Source organism: Lissotriton vulgaris, chromosome 3_1, assembly GCF_964263255.1.
Source record: "Lissotriton vulgaris chromosome 3_1, aLisVul1.2, whole genome shotgun sequence".
In the NCBI taxonomy this organism is placed as follows: domain Eukaryota; kingdom Metazoa; phylum Chordata; class Amphibia; order Caudata; family Salamandridae; genus Lissotriton; species Lissotriton vulgaris.
Window position 1 is genome coordinate 1363322493 of NC_141689.1, and position 10300 is coordinate 1363332792.

The 10300-nt window shown below is 46.5% G+C and overlaps 2 pseudogenes; both read left to right on the forward strand.

The window, feature by feature from the left end:
* The first annotated feature begins 673 nt into the window (after nt 1-673).
* LOC147727897 (5S ribosomal RNA) lies at nt 674-792 on the forward strand (annotated as a pseudogene).
* Nucleotides 793-1783: 991 nt separating this feature from the next.
* LOC147727898 (5S ribosomal RNA) lies at nt 1784-1902 on the forward strand (annotated as a pseudogene).
* The last annotated feature ends 8398 nt before the right edge of the window (nt 1903-10300 follow it).

Below are 10300 nucleotides of genomic sequence, written 5' to 3' on the forward strand. Positions count from 1 at the left end.
CAGAAAAATGATCTAAGTAGGAGTAATCTTGCACAATACCTCACTTTACCGATGACAAACTGGGAGAGATCACTACTGTTCCGGTTAAGGGCAGGCTCCATAAAATTCTTGTTGGGATTTCCCCTGGGCTACCAGCATACAAATGTGTATAATCCATGCCCATGTGATGGTATTAGCAAACAGAATGATTTGCACTTTCTATTCTTCTGCAAATTTTATCTAAAATATATTAACTGGTTTTTAACCACGTATTTTAGAAAACATAGACCCCTTTTGTTAGGGGAATCTTACTTAATGTTATTGTCCCTGGATACAGATGAATTAATCTTTCGCACTACCACTTTTTTGAGAATCATAATATGTGTACGTAAAACCATGGAAAGCCCTTGATAATCGTCTTATGAGAAATGCTTCAGTTTTTAAAATTCATGATTTTATACCTGTCTTTGCTGTTCAAATGTATGTTTTTAATATGTTTTTATTGTGGTACTTTTATGAATTTCATGAAATTCGAATAAAGGTCTTTTGAAACTTGAAAACTTGAAGCCTGGAAATACCAGGTGCTGTAGGATTCTTGTTTTGTTTTAGGTGAATGAGGGTGTCTTGTCTTGCTTACTATGGCCAGCACTGAAGAATGAAAAAAGCTAAGAGCCCCAAAGTCAGTGTTTTTCTTTCCTTCTGCCATACCACACTGAGAGTACCAGATCTCGTCTGATCTCAGAAGTAAAGGAGGGTCTGGCCTGGTTAGTACCTGCGTAGGAGACTGCCTGGGAGTACCAGGTGCTGTAGGCTTTTTGTTTTGCTTTAGGTGAATGACGGTGGCTTGTCTCACTTACTGTGGCCAGCACTGAAGAAGAATGAAAACAAGCTAAGAGCCACAAACTCAGTGCTTTTCTTGCCTGCTGCTGTGCCACCCTGAAAGCATCCAATCTCATCTGATCTCAGAAGTTAGGCAGGGTTGGGCCTGGATAGTACCTGAATGGGAGACTGCCTGCAAATACCCAGTACTGTAGGCTTTTTGTATTGCTTTACGTGAATGAAGGTGGCTGTTCTCGCTTACTATGGCTAGCACTGAGAAGATTGAAAAAAGCTAAAAGCTCCAAAGTCAGTACTTTTCATGCCTACGGCAATACCACCCAAAAAGCACCTGAACTCGTCATATTTCAGCAGAAAAGCAGGATATGGCCTGCTTCGAACCTGCTTGGAAGACTGCCTGAGAGTACCAGGTGATGTAGGCTTTTTTATTGCATTAGGTGAATAAGGGTGGCTTGTCTTGCTCACTATGGCCAGCACTGAAGAGGAATGAAAAAAAGCTAAGAACCCAAACTCAGTGCTTTTCATGCCTATGGCCACACCACCCTGAAAGCACCTGATCTTGTCTGATCCCAGAAGTTAAGCAGGGTCGGGCATGGTTAGATCCTGGTTGGGAGACTGCCTGGAAATACTAGGTGCTAAAATCATTTTACTTTTCTTTAGGTGAATCAGGGTGGCTTGTCTCGCTTACTATGGTAAGCACTGAAGAAGAATGAAAAAAGCTAACAGCCCCAAAGTCAGTGCTTTTCATGCCTACGGCCATACCACCATGAAAGCACCTGATCTACTCTGATCTCAGAAGTAAAGCAGGCTCAGTCCTGGGCGGTTCCTGCATGGGGGCCAGCCTGGGAATACAAGGTGATGTAGGATTTTTGTTTTGCTTTAGGTGAAAGGGGGTCGCTTGTCTCGCTCACTATGGCCAGCACTGAAGATGAATGAAAAAGACCTAAAAGAAGCTAGTACTTTTCATGCCTAGGTCCACCCCAATATGAAAGCACCTGATCTCATCTAAACTCAGTTGTTAAGCATGGTTGGGCCTGGTTAGTACCTGGATGGGAGACTGCCTGGGAATACTAGGTGCTTTAGGATTTTTGTTTTGCTTCAGGTGAATGAGGGTGGCTTGTCTTGCTTACTATGGCCAGGACTGAAGAATAATGAATAAAGGTCAGAGCCCCAAAGTCAGTAATTGTGATGCTGACCGCCATACCACCCTGAAAGCACACAATCTCGTCTGATCTCAGAAGTTAAGCAAGGTCAGGGCAGGTTAGTACCTGGAAGGGAGACCGCCTGGGAGTACCAAGTGCTGTAGACTTTTTGTTTTGCTTTAGGTGATTGAGGGTGGCTTGTCTCTCTTACTATGGCCAGCGATGAAGAAGAATGAAAAAAGCTTACAGCCTAAAGACAGTGCTTTTCATTCCTACGGCCATACCACCCTGAAAGCACATGATGTTCTTTGATCTCAGAAGTTAAGCAGGGTCGGGCCTGTTTAGTTCCTCAATGGGGACCACGGTGAAATTCAAAGTGATGTAGGCTTTTTCTAAAATTTTGCCTTAGGCGAATGAAGTCTGCTTGTCTCACTTACTATGGCCAGCAATGAAGAAGTATGAAAAAAGTTAAGAGTCCCAAAGTCAGTGCTTTTCATGCCTACGGCCATACCACCCTGAAAGCACCTGATCTCATCTGATCTCAGAAATAAAGCAGGGTTGTTCCTGGGCGGTACCTGCATGAGGGACAGCCTGACAATGTCAGGTGCTGTAGACATTTTGTTTTGCTTTAGGTAAATGAGGGTGACTTGTCTCGCTTACTATGGCCAGCACTGAAGAAGAATGAAAAAAGCTTACAGCCTAAAGACAGTGCTTTTCATTCTTACTGCCATGCCACCCTGAAAGCACATGATGTTGTTTGATCTCAGAGGTTAAGCAGGGTCGGGCCTGTTTAGTACCTCAATGGGAGACCACCTTGGAATTCAAGGTGCTCTAGGCTTTTTAATTTTTTTTGCCTTAGGCGAATGAGGTCTGCTTGTCTCGCTAACTATGGCCAGCAATGAAGAAGAATGGAAAAAGTTAAGAGTCCCAAAGTCATTGCTTTTCATGCCTACTGCCATACCACCCTGAAAGCACCTGATCTCATCTGATGTCAGAAGTTAAGCAGGGTCAACCTGGTAAGTACCTGGATGGGAGACTGCCAGGGAGTACCATGTGCTGTAGAGTTTTTGTTTTGCTTTAGGTGAATGACAGCACCTTGCCTCGCTTACTATGGCCAGCACTGAAGAATAATGAAAAAAAGTTAAAGGCGACAATGTCAGTGCTTTTCATGCCTAAGGTCATACCAACCTGAAACCACCTCATTTTGTATGATTCCGAAGGTAAGCAGGGTAGGGCCTTTTTGTACCTGGTTGGGAGACATCCTGCTAATACCAGGGGCTGTAGTTTTTTTTTGTTGCTTTAGGTGAATGAGGGTGGCTTGTTTGGCCCACTGTGGCCAGGACTGAAGAAGAATAAAAAAAGGTAAGAGCCACAAAGTCTTTGCTTTTCATGCCTGAGGCCACAATGCCCTAAAGCAACTGATCTTGTTTGATCTCAGAATTCAAGCAGAGTCGGGCCTGGTTAGTACCTGGATGGGAGACTTCCTGGAAATACCTGGTGCTGTAGGCTTTTTGACCTGCTTCAGGTGAATGAGGTATGATTGTTTATCTTACTATGGCCAGCACTGAAGAAGAATGAAAAAAGCTAAGAGCCCTCAAGTCAGTGTGTTTCATGCTTACATCTATAACACCCTGAAAGCACCTGAGTTCATCTGATCTCATAAGTTAAGGAGGTTTGGGCCTGGTTCGTACCTGGTTGGGAGACCACCTGGGAATACCAGGTGTCATAGCCGTTTTCCTTTGTTTATTTTGCTTTTGATGAATGAGGGTGGCTTTTTTGCTTACCATGGCCAGCACTGAACAAGAATGAAAAAAGCTAAGAGCCCCACAGTCAGAACTTTTCTTGCCTATGGGAAGCACCCATAGGGTGCACCTGATCTTGTCTGATCTCAGAAGTTAAGAAGGGTCAGGCCTGGTTAGTACCTGAATGGATGACCACCTGGGAATATCAGGTGAAGTAGGATTGTTGTTTTGCTTTAGGTGAATGAGGATGGCTTGTCTCGCTTACTATGTCCAGCACTGAACAAAAATGAATAAAGTTAAAAGCACCAAAGTCATTGCTTTTCATGCCTACTGCCATACCACCCTGAAAGCACATTGTGGGATGGGAACAGACTCACGGACACAGGTACTGTGGGTAAGGCGGGTTTTATTGTCTTGAACACTTTTCTTTGCTGTATCACTTTCCGGTAGTAGGGTAGGGGAAGGTCTTGGTCCGCCTCTGCTCTGGTTACTCTTCTATCCCAGTGTCTTCTGGGACTTGTGGTGCAGACGGTAGGCTCGTCGTCTTCCAGCTCGGTGTTCAGATCGGGGAAATGTAAGGAGGGAAAGGGAAACGTCTTTGTGTGGTATCCTACTTAATGCTCAGTGCTTCAGGGAAAGGGGTTGAGGGAGACACACGTGCACAACAACAACCCCTTATGCGAAAGTGAATGGCAATGCCGTGACTGGGTAGGGTAGTGCACTGGAAACTCGGGTGAAGACCTCAAGGAGGTTTAGCCCACTTACGTCCCGCCCAGCCCACAAAGCGTGACCGTACCTGCAAGAGCCACACTTCCCTTGAAGTGTGGCTGGGTGAAGCGCCTTCTCGTTGGCCTCCTGGCTTGTTGCTGCAGTCGTCTGTTCTTCCTCCGGTCTCTCCTTCGAACGTCTCCTCCGAACGTCTCGATGTTCCTGACGCTTTCGCTGTCTCCACTCGCCTCCTCCGATCTTCCTCCTCTGGCCTTGACTCCTGGCTCGCCTCCGATGTCCTCTTCTCCGCTCTTCCTCCCCTCCCCTTTCCGATCTCCAAACTTCCACTCCTCGCCGTCGCACTCCTCACTACTCCAAACTCCTTCTCTGCCTCCGGGTGATAAAAACACCGGTGTGTGGATCTAGTGGGCATTTACCTGGTTGTCGGGGGCATGGCTAGCCCCGGGATACGCCCAATTAAAGTAGCAGTGATCCTCAGGGTGGTCATACTCGAATCCTGGTGCTATACCGTCGTCAATCTTCCAGTTCTCGGGGTGCTGTTTGAAGAAAGGCAAAGGGTCAATGTTTCTTGTGTCCTCGTCCTCAGTACCCCCGTCACACACATGATCTTGTCTGATCTCAAAAGTTAAGCAGTGTTGGTTCTTGTTTGTACCTGGATGAGGGACCACCTAGGAGTACCAGGTGATGTTTGCTTTTTTACTTTTATTTTGTGACCACTGACCTCTGCGATCACTTTCCTCAGGGACCTTCTCCTGGGCAAAACTTCGCTGGAACCACTCTCCCTGCACTGCCTGAGTCCTCCCGCTGCCGCGCTCTACATCATAGGTGATAGGGAGAACAGGAGGGGACCCATAAACCGAGTTGGGATGGGTGTACTGTATAAACAAAAACAATTCCCAACAGGTATTATTAAGAGACAATTTCAATTGTGCATGCCTAACGGCATTACTGAGAACAGAAAACAAGGAGTCAAAAAGATTTTAGAGGAACGGTGGTATTATTTACCAAGGACAAGGGTATTCAACATATGTTTACAGTTTTCAACAGCACTGTAAAGATTAGATCTTATGACAACCCAGTGGCACTTGGTGCAAGGTGCTATATACAGTTTCAGTGAAGTGAAGTGCAAGTGCTTAAAAACAGCATTGGTGGCGCATAGATGGTGATATATACATCAATTGCAGCTTCAATTAAAATCGACAAGTTACAATCACTTGAGACAATTATTTTCTTGAAGAAAGCTGAAAGTGTCATATGCATCATTTGATTCACGCTGTGTGGTCGACGGCGTTTCGATCCCCTTGATTCGGGATCGTCATCAGGACGGGGTTGTTCTTAGTGAATACAGTGAAAAAACCATACAAGGATGTGTGGTTTGCAGCTTACGAATTCAATGCGTGCTGGTCACTGGTGGCGTCTTGTCCTGGGACTGCTCACGAGTTAGGGCAGCTCCTTAGAGGAGGAGGGGCACAGAGGGCGATCGCTCATCTGGCGTGGCTGTGTTGCACTTAATGCAGCGGCATTAAGTGCAACACAGCCACGCCAGATGAGCGATCGCCCTCTGTGCCCCTCCTCCTCTAAGGAGCTGCCCTAACTCGTGAGCAGTCCCAGGACAAGACGCCACCAGTGACCAGCACGCATTGAATTCGTAAGCTGCAAACCACACATCCTTGTATGGTTTTTTCACTGTATTCACTAAGAACAACCCCGTCCTGAGGACGATCCCGAATCAAGGGGATCGAAACGCCGTCGACCACACAGCGTGAATCAAATGACGCATATGACACTTTCAGCTTTCTTCAAGAAAATAATTGTCTCAAGTGATTGTAACTTGTCGATTTTAATTGAAGCTGCAATTGATGTATATATCACCATCTATGCGCCACCAATGCTGTTTTTAAGCACTTGCACTTCACTTCACTGAAACTGTATATAGCACCTTGCACCAAGTGCCACTGGGTTGTCATAAGATCTAATCTTTACAGTGCTGTTGAAAACTGTAAACATATGTTGAATACCCTTGTCCTTGGTAAATAATACCACCGTTCCTCTAAAATCTTTTTGACTCCTTGTTTTCTGTTCTCAGTAATGCCGTTAGGCATGCACAATTGAAATTGTCTCTTAATACTACATCATAGGTGGCCGCAGAGTGGAGGACTCGGCTTCCCCAGGATACCCTGCGGTGGCGCTTGCCTTGGTCGTCACCTTCGGCGCCTGGAGGCGCGATAAAGGTGGGCGTCCCCCGACCCAAGGGTGTAATCTTTTGTGACCACTGACCTCTAGGATCACTTTCCTCACAGACCTTCTCCTGGGCAAAACTTCGCTGGAACCACTCTCCCTGCACTGCCTGAGTCCTCCCGCTGCCGCACTCTACATCATAGGCGGTGGAGGACTCGGCTTCCCAGGATACCCTGCGGCGGCGCTTGCCTTGGTTGTCACCTTCGGCGCCTGGAGGCGCGATAAAGGTGGGCGTCCCTCGACCCAAGGGTGTAATCTTTTGTGACCACTGACCTCTGGGATCACTTTCCTCACGGACCTTCTCCTGGGCAAAACTTTGCTGGAACCACTCTCCCTGCACTGCCTGAGTCCTCCCGCTGCCGCGCTCTACATCATAGGCGGCCGCCGAGTGGAGGACTCGGCTTCCCAGGATACCCTGCGGCGGCGCTTGCCTTGGTCGTCACCTGCGCAGCCTGGAGGCGCGATAAAGGTGGGCATCCCCCACAACGCGGGACGCAAGCGGGACGCCGGGTGAAGCCCGGGCAAAGGGCGGGCCATCCACGGCCGTCAGAGGCCGGAAGAGGTTGGGTTGGGACCCCCCTCTGTCATCCATGCAGCGCCCGTTTCAAGTAAGACATCTTGTTACAACTACCGCCTGTCCCATTGCTTCTGTGTCATACTTGTTATTGACTAACTGAACAATATAACAACCCATAGGGGGTTATAGCCTATATTTGATTCTCCAGTCTACCAGTTATTCCTTTTCCAAAAACTCGTGAACCATGAACAATATGGGACCATCCCCGATAGCGAAAACGAAAGGAACACTGGATTACTTTTTTAGGGCGCTTCCAGATGCTGATAGGGATGACTCTCTTGCCGAGCGAAGGGCCAACAGACGTCGCTCCATTGAGCATATAAAGAACATGCGCACATATTTGCCATCTACTCTTCTCGATACGCCAGCCCAGGATGGGATCCCCACATCTCCTGTAGCCTGCGATTCTTCTAGAGATGACAGTATTCCACTGCTTCTTCAAGATAGACCTATCCCACTTGACTCCATTAGTGACTCTATTAGTGATACAATCAGTCAACTAAGTGTAATTATTGCTACGTCACAATGTAACGTGTCCCCTCTCCCTCACTCTCAGCTGACCTCATCAACTTCTGTGGCGGAGATTTTTCACGCAGAAACCAACCCTATTAAGATCAACTCCGCCCCTCGTAAAGCCCCCCCCCCCATCAAAAAGAAGGAGAAAGTGTGGTAGTACTATTCGGGGTAAAGTGAGCAGGAATAGGAATATTCAAACGCCTAACCACGACCCCAAAAATAGCCCTGCCTTACCACCCTTACAGAACCACAAGACACCGGCCCCGCATGTTTTAGAACTTCTTCCCTCTAAGCCTACCCCTAATTCTGACATTGTGGGGTCCATTGAGCACATAGTAAGATCTCTCATTCTCCCAGTAATAGAGAGACTGAAACAAATGACTGCCCAGCTAGGTTCTTTAGAACAAGGGGTCAGGGAGAACATAATAGCAAATAAGGTCCAAAAGGCCCCGCTCTACCAATATTACCTTCGGTAACGATAGTTCCAACTTCAGCAACAACTGTTATTAGTAAAAATAGGGCACCCCCATCTTCGTCATCTGCTCCTTTAAAACCTGCAACTGTGGTAAAAATGGGTGCCGGAAATAATAATCTCACCCACCCCCCTACAAAGATTGGGGCAAAGACCACTAAACCTCCCAATTCAAATTCTGCACAAACAAGAGCGCCACAAGTATTACAGGCAACATCCGCTCTTAGAGCTAATAACCTACAGAGGGGCGGGAATGCTTTAAAGCTTCAATCCATGCCCGCTCAAGGTGTACGGCCAAGTCATGCCAAATCAAGCAAGCCTAGGATTAGGCCTGTAGATCTCCCTCCGGAAGCGGTTCCCTACGTGGTCGTCTTAACAGGCGTCCCACCTCTAGAGGAAGGCAAGACGGAAAGGTTTTTCCAATTGAAAAAGTCCTGTATTGGCTCCGTCAGAACCGTCCACTCCCTCCGCACTTGAATGGTGAAATCATCCATGTTAGACGCCTCCCCTGGCTGGGCTGTCGTAGAAAAGATCTACGGGTGATATTATCATTGTTAATTTTTCAGATAGTAGAGCCGCGAACTATATTTTAACTGATTTTCAGGACAGAGGACTAGGGGGCATCACAACACGTGAATTGACTTTCTTCTACCCAAGATCGGCAGTAGAATTCATTCCAAACCGGGGACTACAAACTAGCTACTCTAATAATCGTCCTAGGCCTACCCAGAATCGCTGCGTTTTTAGCAGAAATGGTTACAATGACTATAATCCATTCCACTGGTCTGAACCCTTTCAAACGTTTAACAGATTTAACCTTCTATCAGGCCTGGACGCAAATGACTGACTGGCTCACTCATCAAAGCTACCAGTTCTCCTGTCCCCCACGCCCCCGAAATGCAGTTACGTAGCAATTCAAGAACCCTTATCCCTTTCCCCTACCAGGGCTGTGGAGCTGACCCACCTGAGTGCGCAGGAGACTTCCAACTCTCTTCCCACTGCAGCAACCCCAGGCAAGGGCTTACATAGGACCCTGACTAAACCTCCAGCTGTAGACTCTGTAACTGAGGGGGGCTCGGCTAGACCTGACCTATCCCTCAACCTGATAATCTGGAACATAAACGGTTTGCGTACTAAGGTAGACTTGCCATCTTGGCTCCCTAGTATTAAGGCTTATAATATCTTATGCCTGCAAGAAACTTGGCTAACTCTTCCCATTCACCTGCAAGGCTATAAAACCTTTAATTCCCCTGCCCAACCTTCCCAACATGGTAGAGCGAAAGTGGGTTTGGTGATCTACGTTTCAAATAATCTGCAACTCACCAATATCAAACTAATAAACAGCAATCCACACTTTCAGATCCTTAAAATAATTCCAAATAAAACACATGTGTTTTACATAGTGAATTTCTATAACAATCTTGCTCCAAAGGATGTACTACCAGTATTGGAAAATATTTCCCTGTTTTTAATGGAGGAGCGGCTGAAAAATCCTACCTCTACTATAGGCATTGTCTGGGGAGGGGATTTTAACTTAAATCTTTGTAACGATGGGGTGGCAACCAATTATGGTATTGTTGATGAGTCGGGCCTTAGTTTAACACATTTCCCTCATACGAAATTAGGGAACTTCCTTACTGAAACAATGTTTAATTTAGACATAGGTTTTGCAAATGAGCTAGTATCCCCACCTGTGTCCTTTATCCCGACTTTCAATGGCAGGGGTCTATCTACTTTGATTGACTACATCTTGGTGTCCCAAGCCATCAAAGAGCAATTATGTAGCTTTCGAACAGGTACCAACGCTAGTAGTGATCAATTTCCCAATACTCTTATTATCACTATTCCAAATAACCCTGTATTATGTAGCAAGCAAACACTCTTACCACAGGAGTCACTAAGAGTAAAAAACTGAATGGGTACGCAATAAAATGGGACAAAGTGGATCCCGAAAAGGTCACTTCTGCAGTACTGAAACGTGCTCTTCCATCTGTTGAAATGTGCCTAAATCCACAGTCGACCCTGCCCAGGTATTGACAGTTTTTTTTGCCATCACCACCGAAATTAA